Source organism: Astyanax mexicanus, chromosome 8, assembly GCF_023375975.1.
Source record: "Astyanax mexicanus isolate ESR-SI-001 chromosome 8, AstMex3_surface, whole genome shotgun sequence".
Classification (NCBI taxonomy): Eukaryota; Metazoa; Chordata; class Actinopteri; order Characiformes; family Acestrorhamphidae; genus Astyanax; species Astyanax mexicanus.
The window spans coordinates 57923984-57944297 of record NC_064415.1 but is presented as its reverse complement, the minus strand read 5'-3'; positions in this window follow the sequence as shown (position 1 = coordinate 57944297).

Genomic DNA, 20314 nt, shown 5'->3' with positions numbered 1-20314 from the left:
AGTCATGTGGCCCCGTCACACACACACACACACACTCACGTGCACACACACACACACACACATACACACACACATGAACAGAATTTGCTTGAAAGTATAATATAAAAGTAATTGAAAGTTTATATAATATTAAATTGTAAATAAATTGTTTAACAAATGACTGACATAAAACAATATAATATAAAAAAATAAAAAATAATGTACCATAACTTTTATATTTGATTTTAATAAATTAATAAAATGCATAACATAATATATATATATATATATATATATATATATATATATATATATATATATATATATATATATATATACATATATACATACATATGTATATATGTGTATATATATATACACATATATATACATACATGTATGTATATATATGTATATGTATATATATACATATATATATCAATATATATCAATAATATATAATGTCAATAATGTCAACTTATCTTACTTGAGCTCATAAAAAGTTTTTTTTATAAAATCAATAAACATGTCCTCTATATGTATATATATATATATATATGTATATATGTGTGTATGTATATATATGTATATATATATATGTATATATATACATATATATACACAAGGCTGCGTTTATTCTATGTCGGCTGTTAAATAAATACTTTTTGTATTTGTTTGGTTACAATTTAGAAAAATATTGGAAAAAAGTATTGTTTGAAAATTGTCAATTGTTTCAAATTCAAAGTATCAGTACAGGTATCAGTATCGGTATTGGAAATGTTGTAAAGATACTCAGCCCTTGTCTTCATGCTCCTAGTGTTTGGGTGCATTGCTCTTGATAGGTGAAGCCCTAATGAGTGGGTTGGGTAATTGCCCTTCTAAATTGGGAGCAACATGGGCTAAAAAAAAGTAATGGCTTCTAATATTAAAGTAACTTTTTTTAAAGTTTAAAGTGAGAAACTATTTTTAATGGAGTGTAACACTGATAAACTACTAGCTCCCAGCACCCAGACCTCTCAGAGTTCACGTAACGAGCATCGATACAGGGTGCCGTCACCTGCGATCTGAGACGCTTGATCAGCGCTGGGTTAAATCTGGCGGAGAGCTCTGAGCTGTGTTCCTGAACGCGGCTGTTTGTACAGTTTTTAATAGAGGATATAATCTGCGTTCGCCTCGCAGCGTCTGCCTCTGTGTAAACCAGGGAAATTCCTATTGTTGGCAGGCCTTGTACGTACGTCCCCGAGGCGCTGGGTGTGTACGTCTCAGCTGCACGGGGAAAGGGGGGAGGACAGACCAAACAGACGGAGGAGGAGAAGATTTAAAAAAGAAGGAAAAGACTGTGAGAGAGATTATAAAAAAGGAGGATTTGGAAAAGAAGAAGAAGAGGGAAATCTATTAGGGTTTGAGAGGAACGCTGGAGGAACTGATGCTCTTCTCCAGAGAGAGTGAGAATGAAAGAAAGTGAGAGAGAGGAAGAGAAAGAGAGTAAGAGAGAGAGAGAGAGTGAGGTGTAGACAAGCCAGGCAAGTCCGGTCTCGTGCCTGTGAGCGTTTTAATAAATCTCGGGCTGCGGGAGGGGAAAGGCCTTCCAGAGATTAATGAAGCGATGACAGCTTTATGGCAAAATTACTATTGTTGCACTCGCAGCGCTCATCATTAGCAATAGCAATGATAAGGTGTGATCATTTATACTTCTGCCACACGTCTCCCGATCCCCCGTACGACGAGCTCCGCGCTCCCCCTCCCCCGGCTTTGATTTAGCTCCTACTCTGTCAGCGTCCGGCTGATATATGAAGAACAGGTGCCTGTTACTGACGATAACAGTTAGCACAGCGCTAACCCCACAAAACCCCGTCAAATAACATGATTAATGCAGGAACCACTGCATCCACTGGACAACAACTACTCACTGAGAAAATACTGATGGAGAACGTGTAATGAGTTCTGATTATAAAGAGCGTCATCAATCGTTACATCATCACATCATCACATCACCCCAGCGCATCATAAACTGTATTTACCTTCATTCCACTGGAGAACTACAGATGCAGTATTTTAGTATTTAAGTACAGTAGTGAAGTAAAAAGCATTAAGTACTTATTTTTTACTTCTCTACTGTACTAAAGTACTAAAATGCTGTATCTGTATTTACTGGAGTATTATTTTTACCTCATGACTGTATTTAAGGGCTAAAATGCTACACTTAAGTACTAAAATGCTGTATCTGTATCTACTGGAGTATTATTTTTACTTCTACTGTACTTAAGTACTAAAGTACTGCATCTTTACTCTAATACTGAAGTATTATTTTTACTTTAGTTCTATACTTAAGAACTAAAATGCTGTATCTGTGTCTACTGGAGAATTTACTTCATTACTGTACTTAAGTACTAAAATGCTGCACTTGACTAATAAAATATTGTATTTGTATCCACAGGAGTATTATTTGTACTTAACTACTGTACTTAAGTACTGAAATGCTGTATCTGTATCTACTGAAGTACTGTACTCTAATTAGATTATTATTTAGAAGTATTATTTTACTTAAATTCTATACTTAAGAATTAAAATGATCTATTTTTACTTCAGTTCTAAACGTAAGTACTAAAATGCTGTGTCTGTATCTACTGGAGAATTTACTTCACTACTGTACTTAAGTACTAAAATACTGTATATACCAAAATACAGTCTCTGATAAATCACTGTATATTTTACATTTTAGATAAAATTAACGCAATAAAGAAAATCATTCTTGCAAAATGTTTTTTTTTATTAAACTTGTTTGTATAAAAAAGGTGCAAAATATATATTTGCTATCTGTCTTTAAAATCTCGTCCATATTAAAGTAGAAACCATGTCAGAACTATTAAATACAAAATGTGTTCTTGTTCAAATCGTTTGTAAACTGTCACGTAATATATATTCTTGCCTTGCGGCTTCCCGTAGCTCTTCTCCTATTGGTTGTTGATGTCGTTCGCTACACAGGGTTTGTGTGAGCCGAGTCTCAAGACTGTTTACGATAATATTAAACATGGCTGATTTTATCTGAACGCAGGAAAAAGACGAGAAAAAGACTACAAGACTAAAACTTTCAATTCTTTAACCACCACCTTACACCATAACTCAATTCAACTCGACTAACAAGATTCTCAAGATTTCATCCAGACTCTAGTAATTTGTCTGAGATGGTAAAATCACTTAAAATAGGTGTAAAATCTGCATTAAAGGAAGTTTGAGAAGTGAAAGGAAGATCTCCTCTTGTTATGCGTCTGCAGAGAGCAGCTTAGAGCCGGCCCAGACGCTCCTGAGTAATCGTGCAAACACACACACACACACACACACACACACACACACACAGCTTTAATCCCATTGAGCTGAAGGAGATTCCTCTCCTCGTGAGAATCCTCTGGACCCACCGCTGGACAGAAGGTCAGATCCAGAGACAATGAGCAGATCCAGCCCGTCCACAAAGCTTCCTCTCATTAGCACAGCTCAAACACTTCAACACCTCAACACAGGACCAGCTGTGTTCCACAGAGACCAGCCTGACATCACCACCACCGACCAATAAAACGGCCTCATATTAAAGTTTGAGTTTTTTTGATTTTACCAAATTGAAAACCTCTGGAATATAATCAAGAGGAAGATGGATGATCACAAACCATCAAACCACCAAACTGAACTGCTTGAATTTTTACACCAGGAGTAAAGCAGCATAAAGTTATCCAAAAGCAGTGTGTAAGACTGGTGGAGGAGGAGAACATGATGCCAAGATGCATGAAAATTAAAAAACTGTGATTAAAATCCAGCAGGGTTACTCCACCAAATATTGATATTGATCTGAACTCTTAAAACTCTTTACAAATATGAACTTGTGTTTTATTTGCATGATTTGAGATTATCTGAAAGCTCTGCATCTTTTTTTTTGTGTTATTTTTCATTTTATTATTTCTCATTTTCTGTAAATAAATGCTCTAAATGAGAATATTTTTATTTGTAATTTGGGAGAAATGTTGTCTGTAGTTTATGGAATAAAACAACAATGTTCATTTTACTCAAACTTATACAAATATGTATGAATAGAAAAATCAGAGAAATTGATTCAGAAACTGAAGTAGCATCTTGGTATGTTCTCCTCCTCCACCAGTCTTACACACTGCTTTTGGATACCTTTATGACACCTTATTTTAAATTAAGATTTTTCCTAAACTACTAGGAAGAATTACATAATTCATATAATTTCCGCCAATTAACCAGAACACAGACTATATGATAGTGTATCATTTCTTTTTTTTCATGTATTTTATCGTTTTTATGGTTTAAATTGGGGTGTTTTAGTGTCTGATCAGAGCGAGAGCTGCACTATAAGCTCTGTGAATTCTCTGAGTTGTGTTGCAGTGGTATAAATTAGACGAGCTCAGTGCAGTCGAGGCGCTAAATGAAAGTATGTCGGCTGCAGGCGGCTCCATTTCTCCAGCACCTGAGCTGATGGACAGAACCAATTTCAGCTTTTGACTCCTCCAGTCTGATTGCAGAGAGCAGGAAGCAGCATCCGAGAAACAGCCAATCAGATCAGCTGTCAGGTCTGCAAAGTTTAGCTGCATCCATTAATTTTACAGAAATGACCCGAATGAACCACTGAGAAACTGGAGCTTCATATAAACCACAGAGTATCTTTACAAATCTTCACAAATCTTCATAAAAATCTTCATAAAAATCTTAAAAATCTGTGTGAAAAAGTATTTCCCTCCTAAATCTAAAAACTTGGTTGTTCACTCTCTGCGGCAACAACTGCAATCAATTTTTACTTTACTGATATCATCATCTATGTGGAAGAATTTAGTTCCACTCTTCTTTACAGAATGATTTTAATTCAGACACATTGGAGGATTTTCCAGCATAAACATCCTGTAAATATTAAATATTCATTCCATTCTTTGGGAAATCATGTTCTTAATGTTCACATTAATCAATATTTACACAGCAGTGAGCACCAATTGGTCCAGCAGTCTAAGCCACTATGCCACTTCCACTATGATCGTGAGAGCGAGCTTGTTCGAATCCCGTTCATGCAGCTTGCCATCATCTAGCGGAGCCCTGAGAGAGCACAGTTGGCCTTGCTTGCTTGCTCTCTCTGGGTGAGTACAGTACAGTAGATGGCACTCTTTCTTTCTTTCCCCTCATCACTTCTAGGGTGATGTGGATCAGCACAAGGCTGCATCTGTGAGCTGATGTATCAGAACCACCAGAGTCGCTGCTGCGCTGCTTTCCTCCGAGCGTTAGCACTGCTCTGCTGTGATGCTACTCGGTGTACTGCTGTGTACTAGTCTTAACCCTCCTTGTGTTGATCACAAGGCATCATAAGCAAGATTCATAAAATCATAAGATTTTAAACCAGGAAACCAGGAAGGAACCCCTGACTGTAAAAGCACTTCACAACTCAGAAGTCGATGTTTACTCTGAGGTGATTAATTTCCTGGAGCTACTCAAAACCCAGCTGAGCAATCATCACCTGCGGACAGAAGGTCCAGTGTCGTATCTGGAGCATTATATTGGTGGTCATATATCAGCTAGGTGTGTTAGCCTGGCTGGTTGACTAAAGCTAGGTGTGTAGGAGATCACACGCAGTCTGCAGGTCTTCCAGTGCTCAGGGAGCCTCTTTATCTAGAACCGGCATAGAAAACAGATCAGATTAATTACCTGTTAAACAGTCTAATCGTGGTGGGCAAACAGCCAGCTTTAAAGCAGCCATTGCTCAGGGTTGTTTACTGCCGTCAGGGTGGTGTGCTCGCCTATTGTCAGCCAGGTGAATCATTTACCTGCCGCTGATGAGAGCTCGTCTGGCACGAGGCGATCGATATGGAGCAGTGTTACGGAAAGTGAGGAGGAGAGTTCCTGTACACAAACCATGACGGATAAACGGACCAGAAGAGGTGGAGCATGAAGCCGTTATCAACATTATCTCAACATTATCAACATAAAACAGCTGCAACTGCGCCTCCTATATCCACAATCCAATAATCCAATACACCTGGACTAAAACTCATACTCAGTTAAACCACATTTAGCTTTGATTATACAGTAGTTGCAATTGTAAAGTATATAGTAAAGTATAAAGTATTGCAATTGTAATAAATACAGGTAAACACCTGGTTTTAGAGCACAGTAATTGATTGTGGTGACGGACAGTTCTGGTGGAAACAGGAGAGTTGAGGTGCACATTGAATTCTGCGTGATTTGATCAGCCGTGGTTTTATGTTTTTTGGATACAATCCGGGTTAGCACCCGAACATCCCTTTCAGACAGCTTCCTCTTACAGCGTCCACAGTTAATCCTGTTGGATGCGGTTGGTCCTTCTTGGTGGTATGCTGACATTACCCTGCATTTTATGTCACAATAATTTATTAGATTATACAGTAGTTTCCAGAAGCTTCTGCAACATCTAAAAATGTATTTCTGTCTAGAGCCCAGAGGTGGAAAGTAACAAATTACATTTACTCAAGTTACTGTAATTGAGTAGATTTTATGAGTCATTTGTAATTTAGTTTTTAATGTAAAGTAGTTTTTTAAATACGTAATTTTACTTTTACTCAAATTCATTTTGACACAAGTAATTTACTTCGCTACATTGAAAAACTCCAATCATATAATATTGTATAATCTTCTGTATTTAGTAAAATATCCAGTTTGGTGGTTTGATGGTTTGTGATCATCCATCTTTCTCTTGATTATATTCCAGAGGTTTTTCAATTTGTTAAAATCAAAGAAACTCGTCGTTTGTAAGTGCTCTCTTATTGTTTTTCCAGAGCTGTAAATGCATATATATATATATATATATATATATATATATATATATATATATATATATATATATATATATATATATATATATATATATATATATATAAATAACACCTGTCATTTTAGTGTGGGATTTTAGGTTTCATGGCTAAATTGGAGCAGCCTGGTGTTCAATCTTCATTAATTGCACATTATTGCACCAGTAAGAGCAGAGTGTGAAGGTTCAATTGTCAGGGTAAGAGCACAGTTCTGCTCTAAATATTGCAATGCACACAACATTATGGGAGACATACCAGAGTTCAAAAGAGGACAAATTGTTGGTGCACGTCTTGCTGGAGCATCTGTGACCAAGACAGCAAGTCTTTATGATGCATCAAGAGCCACGGTATCCAGGGTAACGTCAGCATACCACCAAGAAGAACCAACCACATCCAACAGGATTAACTGTGGATGCTGTAAGAGGAAGCTGTCTGAAAGGGATGTTCGGGTGCTAACCCGGATTGTATCCAAAAAACATAAAACCACGGCTGATCAAATCACGCAGAATTCAATGTGCACCTCAACTCTCCTGTTTCCACCAGAACTGTCCGTCACCACAATCAATTATTGTGCTCTAAAACCAGGTGAGAGTGATAGTGTGTAGAGAGTAAATTGTATATGTACTATATGTCGGACACACAGTATGTGTGACCTCATACTCACGTTCTGACAGTGTGTGTGTGAGAGTGTGTGAGAGTGTGTGAAGGATATACTTTGAAATGCTCTCCTGTACTGAGTGTCTCCATCAGGGCGATGAGCAGGAACTTGTTGGGCCCTTGATGGTTTGTTTATTAATCACGGGGCTTGTGTGATATGTCTCTCATCACTCTAACAGCTATAATTAAGCTTTAAAGAGAACGTGAAGCTTGATGTGTCTGAGTCTCATCTGTGTTTTGTGTTTCATCTCTCTCTCTCTCTCTCTCTCTCTCTCTCTTTCTCGTCTTCCTCTTTTGATGTGAAGGTAACGTGTCTGAAAACAGGAGGAGGAATGGAAGAGGACACCTGCTCCAGGTAACCCATGACACTGTAAATGACAATACAGCAGTCAGATACCTACTGCCCTTATTGAGATTTGTAGTGTTAATGAGGTGCAGAAGTTTCTGGGTGTCATCATTGATGAAAAGCTGACATGGAAACCACACATAAATTTAAGATTTAAAGACAAAAATCACTAAATCTATTGCATTATTGTACAAAGTAAGGGAGTTATTTAATGATAAAGCTTTGTATATGCTGTATAATGCTATAATAATTGTTCCACACTTAATCTACTGTATTGAAGTCTGGGGGAAAAGCGTGCAAAACAATTACAAAACAAATTCTGTTCTCGTTCTACAGAAAAGAAATTAAGTAAGAATTATCACCAGAAAACAGTACATTTGGATTACAGTAATCCATCAAATACAAAAAATTCTCAAACTCAAAATCTCTTAAGCAATCCCAGCATCTTTCAAACAATCTCAGAATCTTCCAAAATCCCTAAAAATTGAAAAATCTCAAAACATCATGTCAACATCTCCAATATCTTTCAGACCATCTTAAAATCTCATGAAAAAATCTCAATATCTCAATATATCCAAAAAATCGATCTCTCAAGCAATCCCAACATCTCTCTGACAATTTCAAAGTTCTGCAACTCAAAATCAATTTAAAACCTTTAAGACGATCTCTAAATCTGTCAATATCTCTTATATCTTCCAAAAGTTGTCTGATAATATCAAACCCTCTCAGAGAATCACTTATTATAAATATTTTTAACATTACTCAAAGTTTCAAATAATAAAACATCTCTCAGATCTATTAAACTATTAGAATTTCTCAGAATGGTGTTTAATCTGAAGTCACGCTGGGTCCTGATTGGCTGGAGGACCCGTCTCACGCTCTGGTGTCTCCAGTCGTGTGTCAGCGAGGGGAAATGGAAGATCAAGGGCAGGGACGCAGGACGTGTTTACATTTTTCAGTGATGTCCCGCTCAACGTCTCTCATCTGCCTGAGTGAATGAGAGAGAGAGAGAGAAAGAGAGAGAGCGTGGGATGAAGTGGAGGAGGAGTGCAGAGCGTGACCTTTCCACAGGGTGACTCCACTGCTGCTGTTACTCACTCCTGTTACATTACTGTAAATACAGTGATTCACAATCAGATTCAGCTCTGATTTTTCAGCACAATCTGAATTTCATTTGTACAATTTTATTCAGGTACTTAATTTACACATTTAATGGTATTTATGCACTTAATTAAAGGCGTTTTTCTGCTAAAATCCATTTGTTCTACAGCAGGTCTCTCTGAGTTGTTTATGATGCTGCTCATGAACATGAAACTATTCCTCTGAGTTTAAAGATCTCATTACATTATTATTTTTATTCATTTTAAAATGTCTAGTTGTGTCTCTAGTATGAATGAATGCCATATGAGTGCTCTGGTGATCCGGGATTTTGGCTCTTGCTCATGAATATTCATACATGCAAACATATCACCTCTGATTGGCTAACAGCGAGACGGACAACAGTTAGAAACATTTGAATATAAACACATTTTTACACTAATAACAGTCTTCGCGATGTTATATGTTACTTTACAACATGTGTAATAATGCCCTGCTAAGTGCAGTCAGTTCAGCCACTGACCCATGAGTTATAGAGTGTCTGTAAAACTTAACAAATTCACCGGAGATCCTATTTAAACCTATAGTTACACACAGAGGTGGGTAGTCCAGGGTGGATTTTTACTTTGAACTATTTCAATTGTACTTGGCTGGTGTTTTTCCATATACTAATTCTAATCATTTATTTCTTAGCTCTGAATTACTGGGTAAAGTATATAAACACTGATGTGTTATTCACACAAATAACACAGGAATGAACTGCATGCTGTTAGCTCCTAGCGCTGTAAGTTAGCTCCTATCTGACGAGACGGCGACGCCGTCTGGCTTCAACTCTGCCTGTGGGCGGTCCCGAGCCGAGGTGGGCGGGGCCACGAATACTAATTCACGGGTTGATGTAGACACGGCGCTTTTCCTGATCGACTCCTGATCGTCTTGTTTTTTTCGGAATATTTTCTTTTACTAGCTGCTGCAGACAATGAGGAAGAGGTTGAGGAAGAGTTTCATGTTCATGTGCAGCATCATAAACAACTCAGAGAGACCTGCTGTATTTAGAAAACAAAAGAACAAGAAAACGTGGATTTTAGAGGAAGGACATCTTTTAAAATAAAGGTTGATTCACTGATTCTGACACAGAAAGAAAGACCCCTACAATCTTTCAGTAGCTGAGTTGCTGGTTTTATCCATGAGCTCACGGTGTGCACGGATTGGCCGGGGCATTGGCCGGGGCAGAGAAGCATCAAGATAAAGAAAGGTAGAACCTCAGAAGCCGTGAGAAGAACGCTGAGAAGTCCTGCTGAAACGCCTTTCCCCCGTTTCACACTATCAGAGAGACGAGCTGAGGAGGTGTGAAGTGACGGGAAACACACCTGTTTACTTTGGACAGTGCAACGGAGCAGGCCGTCAGCCAATGGACTGTCAGCTCCCGAGGCCATCCACCAATCGAGCGAGAGACACCGCCACATGACAGCGTGCTACTCTCGCAATTCTTACATCAGATGAACCCGACTGCGCCGGGTAACACCACCCCGAGCGGAGACCCGCACAGGTAGCAGGCCTTCAAAAGATTCCTGCGCTAATCTGGTGGATCCAGGCTGCGTCTATAAACATTAACACTCGCTTCATTCATCAATATATACAGCCCGGAGACACGTGTCTATCAAAACAAGGAGGACGTCTCCTAATCGCCTGAGACGGGAGGATCTTTGGTAACTGGGGATTTGTCGGTACTTGAGGCCTGTCCATCTGTGGTGATAAATGAGTGAAAGCTTGCTATAAAAACCCGTCCAGAGATTGAGGTGTTCTGGGAACGCTTTCCCAAAAAAATGTCAGTATGCTGAAGCTTAAGGAAGCAGAGCTAGATTCGGGTTTTCACACTTGGGTTTTTTGTCTTTGAACCAGTTCAATGGCTGTTTTTTTTTAGCCCTGAAACAGTCCAGAGAACTCGAGAACTCTGTAGAAGCTATCCAGTTCCAGTGCTATGTGTTGGGTCGCTTGATTGGGTCATTCTGTAACGTGACTGAAACAATTTATCACATTACTTTTATACTATTATCAGTACGTTCCTAAAAACCCAAAGCTGTGACAGGACTGAAGCGAGGTTATTGTAATATATATATATATATATATATACTGTATAAGTGATCAACCAGTCAGCTATAACATTTAAATCACTGCCATACGAAGAGAGGGACATGGATGATATACTAGTGCATCTCAAAAATGTAGAATATAATTGAAAAGTTACGTTATTTGAGTAATTCAGTTGAAAATGTAAAACATTATATAATCATATATATATATATATATATATATATATATATATATATATGATTATATAATGTTTTGCAGAGAGAAGCATGAAGTTCCAAACTATTTCCAAACCATCACTAAATTAAATAAATTAAATAAATTGTAAAATTTACTGATGATCAGTGATGGTTTGTTTGGAGAGACAGGTCTGTCATCTGCTGGTGTTGATCCACTGTGTTTTATTATTTTAATTATTATTATTATTTAAGTCCACAGAAAATCGTACAGCACTTCAATGATATTCAATGATAATGATATTTATTTTTTTGAGATGCACTAATATATTAGGCAGCAAGTGAACAGGCGCTTTGGTCCAACAGTAGCTCATTACTGTAATTAACTTCAATCTTTTCCTAGTAAAAGTCATTTCTAAAACTTCTTCAGTCAGATGGACGTATTTACAGCGCGTGTGATTTCCAGTTTTGACAGATGTGTTTCTTTCATTTCCAGCGTAAAACTTTCCATGGCTTTAGCTGTGTTTTCACATCCAGGACGCGCTGTTTTCTCAATGTTAACAGCCTGAAACAGAGCATATCAAACTATCTGCCGTTTCCCTGCTCTGACAGAGGCATCAGCGAGGAGGTGTTTGAAACGAGGCGGCATGGCTGAGGTATGTTTCAGCGCTCCGTATCGAAACATGCAGCCTGAGAACAGCCATTAAAACACATCAGTCTTCTGTCAGAATCCTGCTGGAAAGATTACTGAGACCTCTGGAAGAATGGTCTTTCTCAATTTCTTCCATATTATACAATCAAAGATTAAAGGTCAGTTAAATCAGGTGATCTTTAGTGTTCCTTATGTTTGGGCAGTGCAGCTCTAATGACTAAAAGTCCTTAAAATCTGGCAAAAAAAATAAGATACTACTTAAAAATGAAGAGTGGAATATAATCAAGAGGAAGATGGATGATCACAAACCATCAAACCACCAAACTAAACTGCTTGAATTCATTTTTTGCACCAGGAGTAAAGCAGCATAAAGTTATCCAAAAGCAGTGTGTAAGACTGGTGGAGGAGGAGAACATGATGACAAGATGCATGAAATAAAAAAACTGTGATTAAAAGTAAAAGATAAGCTGGCTCCACAGGTGCATTTCATCTTATTTCACTCATTTTGAAACTTTGTGATTGCTTATTTAAAAAAAAATCGTACTAAGAAAAACATAGCTTACTGTATGAGCAGATTTTTTTGCTTAATTTAAGCATTTTTGTCTCAATTTACATATATTTTGTTTCGTTTTTGCCAATGGATTTTTTGCAGTGTATAAAGCCATGCAGTTTACATGCAAAAATACATGCATTTAATTTAAAAAATAAGAGTAAATTTACTGTACTAATTAAAACATTTCAATCAAATAAAGAAAAAGTAATACTCAGGCCCTTTAATCACTGATGTCTTATTGAAAAATCATTCATGACTGAGCAGAAAAAAACACCCGGCCGGAGGAGAGCGCACCGCAGAGGAGCAGCGCGGAGGAGAGCGGGCCCGGCGGCGGTGTTATCCACCACGCTGAAAAACAAGTAAACACTCTGAGCTAGTTTACCTGTCATCACCGTCTGAAATTACAACACGAGGCCAAAGCTGCGCTCTCCTCTGCTTCAACCTCCACACGCTTTGAAGTGTCAGAGCCGTGCTGACGGACTCGCCGCTGAACGCTTACTCAACATGCGTCACTCGGACAGCTTTCTTAAAACGGGCTCCGATTCAAACGTCTAATCATTAGGACTCTGAGTGTGAAGAGAAACGTAAAGAACTCAACAAAAGAGGCGTGATGGTGAGGTCTGGATAAAGTGCTGCCATGAAGCGTGATGTGGAGAACGTTCACTACAGGCCAAAGGTTAACAGCAATTATATATATATATTTTTTTTTTTCTCTTCTTCAGACCCTGTGTCCTCATATGAGGACATCACATTTCTGCTTCTCTGCAACATTATACTGTAATGTAATAAGGAAACATGGACCAGATACAAAACTCTCATCCAATTTTATGTTTAAAACAATTCTCCTGATGTTTTTTTTTGCTCTGCTCACTGTAACTCCCCGTTACTGAGTAACAAATGAAATGCTGGGGAAAAAAAACAATTGTCTGAACTTAAAAAAATAATTGTGTTTTGTTCTCCATGGCAGCGCAGCTGAACTTTTCCTAGCAGTGTTTATTATTAAGGTTAGCGGGAGAGATGCTGTGCTACTCCCTCTGGGTGGGTACAGTAGATGGCGCTCTCTCCTCACATCACTAAAGGGTGATGTCTGCAGCACAGGGCGTCTGTGAGCTGATGTATCAGAACCTTCACATGTATCAGAGGAAGTAGGTGTTAGTCTTCTTAACACTCTTGGTGTGTTGGGGCATCACTAGTTAGTGATATAGTAGTGATAGTGGAGTTCTAATGAGTGGGTTGGGTAATGAATGAGATAAATTAGAAATAAAATTATAAAAAAACAACAGTTAACTGTATAACATATATAAAAACTAAAACACTCTCTTCTTCTCTACTGTAAAACTGCTTTGGGAAAAGCAGAGATCCATAGACAGCTTGTGTTGTTTGGAAAACTGTAAATGTAATGAAACATTAGTGAAATATTTGTGTATTTCCGCCTCATATCTGATCTGCAGTGTGCAGAAAGGCGGCTGCACTGTGGAAACAAGGTTTTTGTCAAACCACAGACCTCAGTGGTGTTTGCAGTTACAACACTGAAGATCTGCAGAGCTTTCCAGAGCTTTGCTTTCTGGATCAGCTCAATCCGACAGACTGGATCAGGAACACGGTCTGGCCTCAGAGACCCGCCTCCCAAAGCCCCACGCGTTCAGAGAGACAGCGCTAGCCACCGCGCTCAGAAAATTCCCCAATTACAGCGTAATTCCAGAGAGCGGTTTAGGATCTATTTACGCTTATCGCCCAGAGAAGTGCAGCGTTTACGAGATTAAACCACAAACACGCTCCTCCAGCAGCTGCACCCACCCCAAATCACCCAATCACAAACCTGCAGCCGCCGGTGATTTATACCCCACCTGCGAGGAAGCGTTTGGGCTTATCTGTGCTTTATTTCACGCTACCGTTTAAATGAGTTAATTACCAGGTTTCAGGTTGGCGGGGGGGGGGGCAAATGATTAAAACATTAATAATTAGGGTAATAAATCTACAAGTGATGAAAACATTCATTTATTTCATGTGCATGTAAAAAAATAATGTATTTATAGTGCATCCATACAAAAGCACTTGACTTATGTTCTAGTGATGAGAAAAAATATTTATAATGATGCTATTTTCTACCTGTAATGTACTTTAAAAAAAAAAACAGGATTCAATTACATTTTATAATAATACATTAATTAATAAATTAATAAACAAAAAATCCAATCCAACATAATATTTGCAATGTCTGTTTTTTGCAGTGAAATCATCTGTTTGATACTGTTATTTTTATATTTTTTATATATTTACAGAAATAAATGAGAAATGGCTGAAATAACAAAAAAGATGCAGAGCTTTCATATAATCTCAAATAATGCAAAATAAAAAAAAAGATATTTATAAAGTTTTAAGAGTTTAGAAATGAGAAATATTTGGTGGAATAATTGTTTATGCATCTTGGCATCATGTTCTCCTCCACCAGTCTTACACACTGCTTTTGGATAACTCTATGCTTTACACTCCTGGTGCAAAAAATCAAGCAGTTTAGATTTTGTTTGGTTTGATGGTTTGTGATCATCCATCTTCCATCTTGATTATATTCAAGAGGTTTTCAATTTCGGTTTTAATCAGTCAGTGGCGCACCTGTGTTTCGCGTTGCCATGATATAAACATGTCAGAAATTTTCCTGAACACACCTCACTTCCAGACCTTAAACTTTGACACTACGGTGTAAAAATAGGCTGTTGATGGGGTGGGTGTAAGATAGCAATGAGCAACGCAATGCAACGCACCTTGCGCAGGGTGTACAATAGGGCCCTTTAGATTTTTCTGCTAATGGAGCTAACAAACGAACCGTCTCTGGTCAGTCGTACTGTAAAATATCTGTAAAATTTCAGCACGAAGCTGAAAGTGAATCTGCTTCCCGATAATGACTTTAATTTTACAGGATGGTTCTTTTTACAGTGTAGATGAAGAGCATCGAGTGCAGCGGCGTTTCTCAGATCCATCACTCAGCGTTCTCCACCGCGGAAGCTATAATTTTAATCACTGGCCGCGTGTATGAAAGCAGCTGGAGAGAGCCAGGTAGCGAGCTGGAGGTCGAGGGGGGGACGCTCAGGCGCAGTGGGGGTCCGCCTCGGCTCCGCGAGTTAAGCTTTCCTGGGCTACAATTTATGGTCATTACAGCAGCCTACTTTCAGCCCCTGTGATGGATTCTGCTCAATTATCGGCCATTACAGAGAGGAGATGGCTTCCTGAGCGCCTAGCAGATTGTCGGGCACTACTGCGACATTCAAGCGAAAATCCACTCGGCACTCAGAGCGAGTTCCTGCAGGATGAGGTCAGAAAGAAGACAAAGTGAACAGGGGAGTCATTATAGATGAGCAAACAGACTTTAGCCTATAGTTCTTATTCTTAGATTCTTTGATTTTACCAATTTAAAAACCTCTGGAATATAATCAAGAGGAAGATGGATGATCACAAACCATCAAACCACCAAACTGAACTGCTTGAATTCATTTTTGCACCAGAAGTAAAGCAGCATAAAGTTATCCAAAAGCAGTGTGTAAGACTGGTGGAGGAGAACATGATGTCAAGATGCATGAAAAAAACTGTGATTAAAAACCACCAGGTTTATTCCACCAAACATTGATTTCTGAACTATTTTTTTCTTTGCATTATTTGAGATTATCTGAAATTGCTTTAATACACTTAACACATACCCTTCACCCCATCTCCACCAACCTGCACCATCCCTATATACAACCCAGGACATAAATACATACAGGGGTTGGACAATGAAACTGAAACACCTGTTTTTTAGACCACAATATAACAATAATTGATTGTGGTGACGGACAGATACAATCCGTGTTAGCACCCCTTTGAACAGTCCTTTCAGACAGCTTCCTCTTACAGCATCCACAGTTAATCCTGTTGGATGTGGTCGGTCCTTCTTGGTGGTATGCTGACGTTACCCTGGATACCGTGGCTCTTGATGCATCACAAAGACTTGCTGTCTTGGTCACAGAAGCTCCAGCAAGACGTGCACCAACAATTTGTCCTCTTTTGAACTCTGGTATGTCTCCCATAATGTTGTGTGCATTGTAATATTTAGAGCATAACTGTGCTCTTACCCTGCTAATTGAACCTTCACACTCTGCTCTTACTGGTACAATGTGCAATTAATGAAGATTGAACACCAGGCTGCTCCAATTTAGCCATGAAACCTAAAATCCTACACTAAAATGATGACAGGTGTTTCAGTTTCATTGTCCAACCCCTGTATGTAATCACATACACATCCAGACAGAGCGGATCAGGTCAACAGGTCTGTTGGACGACGTTAAGATATTAAGACGTTGAGACGTTCAGAAGTATATCTCTGAAGTGGACGCCGCCGGTCGCTAAGTTCTCTGGCCGCTGGCTAACTGACAGCCAAGGGGTTCAACAGGGTCGTGGGCATCGGCAGCCAAAGGAGAGCCATAGGAGGACCCCTCAGACAGATTAAGCGGCTGATCGATAACTTCTCAAGTGCTAATAGGCGCTGCCACAGTCTGTGATATGTGGGCGTGTTTGTCATTTCAGCCTCTGGGGGATTTATGGGAAATCCATTGTCAGGTCCAAGGCATGAGGTAATGTAGCACTTAGTAGATGAAATAAAAACCCCAAAGCCAACAGTGATTTGTATTTCATTTACAGAGGACATGGTGGAGCACTTCGAACCTCCATCTCTCCAAATGCAATCCTGACGGCTAGTTTTTCTCTCGCTCTCTCTCGTTCTCTCTCGTTTTCTCTCTCTCTTTCTTTCTTTCTCTCTCTCTCTCTTTTTTTAATACCGGCTTCGTCAGCAGTGATGCAACAGATTACGGCCAACAGTATCGCATTCCTGTCTCCCGCTTTTGATTGCTTCCCTGCTCCTGAGGGCAGATAAAGCGAACGCTCCCTTATCCATCAGGTAATTAAAGTCATGTTAGGAAGTAGTTATGGGTGGCCCATAAAATAATTTGATAACAGACAGGTCTTGCGGTTGAACCCCACACAGATGACATTAATGCTGGGGGGATGTGGGGGGGGGGGGGTGGTAATTAACTGCACCAGTTTGCCCTCACCCCAGACCCTTACTCCCCATTATTCTCCAGTAGACAATAGTCTATTTAACTGATTTAACAGCCCACGATATAACACAGCTCCTGTTCCTCCAGCAGGCTCTTCCTTACATTAGATGCATTAGAATTAGAATTGGTTGCAGTGCATAAAGAAAATTAACCTGGATTTAAATCTGGATTATCTGGCGCCCTCTAGCTGAGGTCTTCCTGCAGCTTGTGGAAGATCCAACTGCTCAGTCTAAATCCAGGTTCACGACTGATCAGCGAAAAGGAAGAGAACTAGCAACGCCATACCAGAGAATCTCTATAGAGGAGAATACGCACTTAAAGTGAGTCCAACATGAATGAGTTCATATAAAGCATTAAAGTGAAATCAGAGTTCTAAATATTAATTTTATTTTTATTTAGTTTATTTCAGGTAATTTTGGAGACATTCTATTGTTCCATTCATCGAGAAATTATGTGACACAGTGTAAGGGATCGACAAAAATTGACAAAAATTGAGATACTTGTTTTGCATTGGACAGCAACGATATTTACCTGGGAAAAGTAACCTTTGAGTTCTGGTTTTGAATGCGAATCTCTTTTTTAAATGTGTTTAATTCAACCTGAATGTTGTTTGAGGGCTGATGCAAAGGTCACGTCCTATGGGATCTTAATATAATACCTCCAGATATCCAAATATCACGTCCACCAAACAAGAGGAAGAGGAAGCGAGGAAGGTCTGGATTAATGAGGCCTGTAGGGACGGACGTAGAGGATTAGAGCTGATCTCCGAACCTTTTGGTCAATTTTGGTGGAAAACGTCTAAAGCACACAACATACAACAGTTATATCCTCGCATACAAACCGTAATCCTGCGCTTTCCTGTCGGAATTGATTCCAGGGTGGGTTTTCTTAAACGGCACTCGTGTTGCCTTTGATCTGCTGTATAATCTATTCCTCCATTGATTTGGAATCCCATCCACCATTGTCAATTTCCAAACACGGTAAACAGCGGCCATTCCCCCGACATGTTCCCTCCCTCCCCCCCGACACACATACCTGCCCCGTCTCTTTGAACAGAGATAAATAGCCGGATTACTCGTCTCTTTTCAAGCTCCTCGAGTTTGCAAAGGAGTTCAGCGACGGCTTCCTATTCAAAACATTACGCCAACAGAACCTCCTCTCCTTCCCCTCCTTTTCTCCTGTGTTTCTTAACTCATGAGTTCTTTGCACGACAAGGTGAGTTCCCTCTTTTCAAAATACCTGGGGAACAGGTAAAGAGAGGCTCAGGCGAGGGGGAGAAAGCCAAATAGAAAAGCTCTTTAAAACGGTATTTATAGAGAGAGAGGGAAGACAAACAGTGTCGCTGTTGAAAACGAGAGCGCGCAGCGAAAATCCATTTCGATGACAGTTTGAAGAAAGCAACCTTTATGCGGCGGATTGAGGCCCGAGTCCCTGCCTGCGCCCTCTTTTTACAAAAGTGATTAGTTACTTAAAAACACAAACCGCAGGTTCAGAACGGGAACGCCGGGGAAAGACAGGCCCTTTGATTGTGAACCCGCCGTCCGAATTCCTCGCACACCTTTGTCTGGGAACGCCGAGGGAACGCTGGAGGATCCTGGCTGAGAAAGACGAGCCGGAATGATTGACAGCTCCTCGTACGGGTGTCATCTGTTGCCATCTGATCTCAACGCAACTTCAAAGTCTACTGGAGGTGTAGAGAGCATCGTTTTACCCTTTCTAACATCAACCTTAACGTCCACAAACTGCTGATCGACAGCGAGAAACTTTAAAGTTCTTCAAGGTCTTTAAAGTCTTCGAGAAGAAAGCATTTAAAACTATTTTTATTTCATTTTTTTAATTTACATTTTTATTCAGTGGAATGATGATTGTGTTTGTACTAATTATTACAAAAAAATAAATAGTCCAGACATATGCGGATACCAATCACACAATTATTAAATAGATGGTCAGGGACAGGCAAGGTCAGCAAAGAAAAACAACAAAGACAAAAGGGTCGTCAAATAGACAACAAACAGATGTGCAACTTGTAGGCTATCAATACAACTAAGGGCTAGGCAAAAGAGTGGTCAAGTATGTTCACAAAATACTCAAAAAAAGGTTGATAACAAAAAGACGAGAGCAAAGTAAACGCCGGGAAGAAGATCTTTGAAAAATCCTGTAGATTCAATACCGGCCAGCAGAAAAGGAGAAAACAGGGGGTATATATACAGGGGTAAACAGGTGTGTGTGTGTGTGCGTGTAATCCTTGTAATAGGGTGAAGCGGAACATCGAAGCATCACATGAGTCGGCATGTCCAGGACGTTGGGCACAGGTGCATCCTCGTAAGTGGAGTCATTAGTGACAGTTCTGATGAGTACCAGTTTTATCATTATAATGTTTTTGATGGTCTTAGGTGTGACTACACTTGAGGATATTTTCAAAAAAGTTCTTAGAATTGTTATTTTTGGATTTTTTTGGGGATTTTTTTTCTATATTTATTTGAGTAGTTTTTAAGACATAATCTGGATTAGAACATTACTCAAATATTCAGTATTCACTGTATACCTGTAACTCTACCTCTTCACTACTTTACTTTAACTGATGCTCTCATACTTTACATTAAGAAGCAAGAAATTCAAGTAATTAACTCTTGATGAGTTCAGCACAGCTGTTAACTGAAAGCCTGAATTCCAGGTGACTCTACCTCATAAAGCTAAATGTGCAAATCTGTTATTTAATTAGAGCAAGAGAAGCTACTTTGAAGAATCTAAAATAAAAAAAACATATTTTGGTTTGTTTACCTCGTTTTTGTTTATTAATATTACCTTTTTAACCCTATCTATGAAAACCCACTGAATT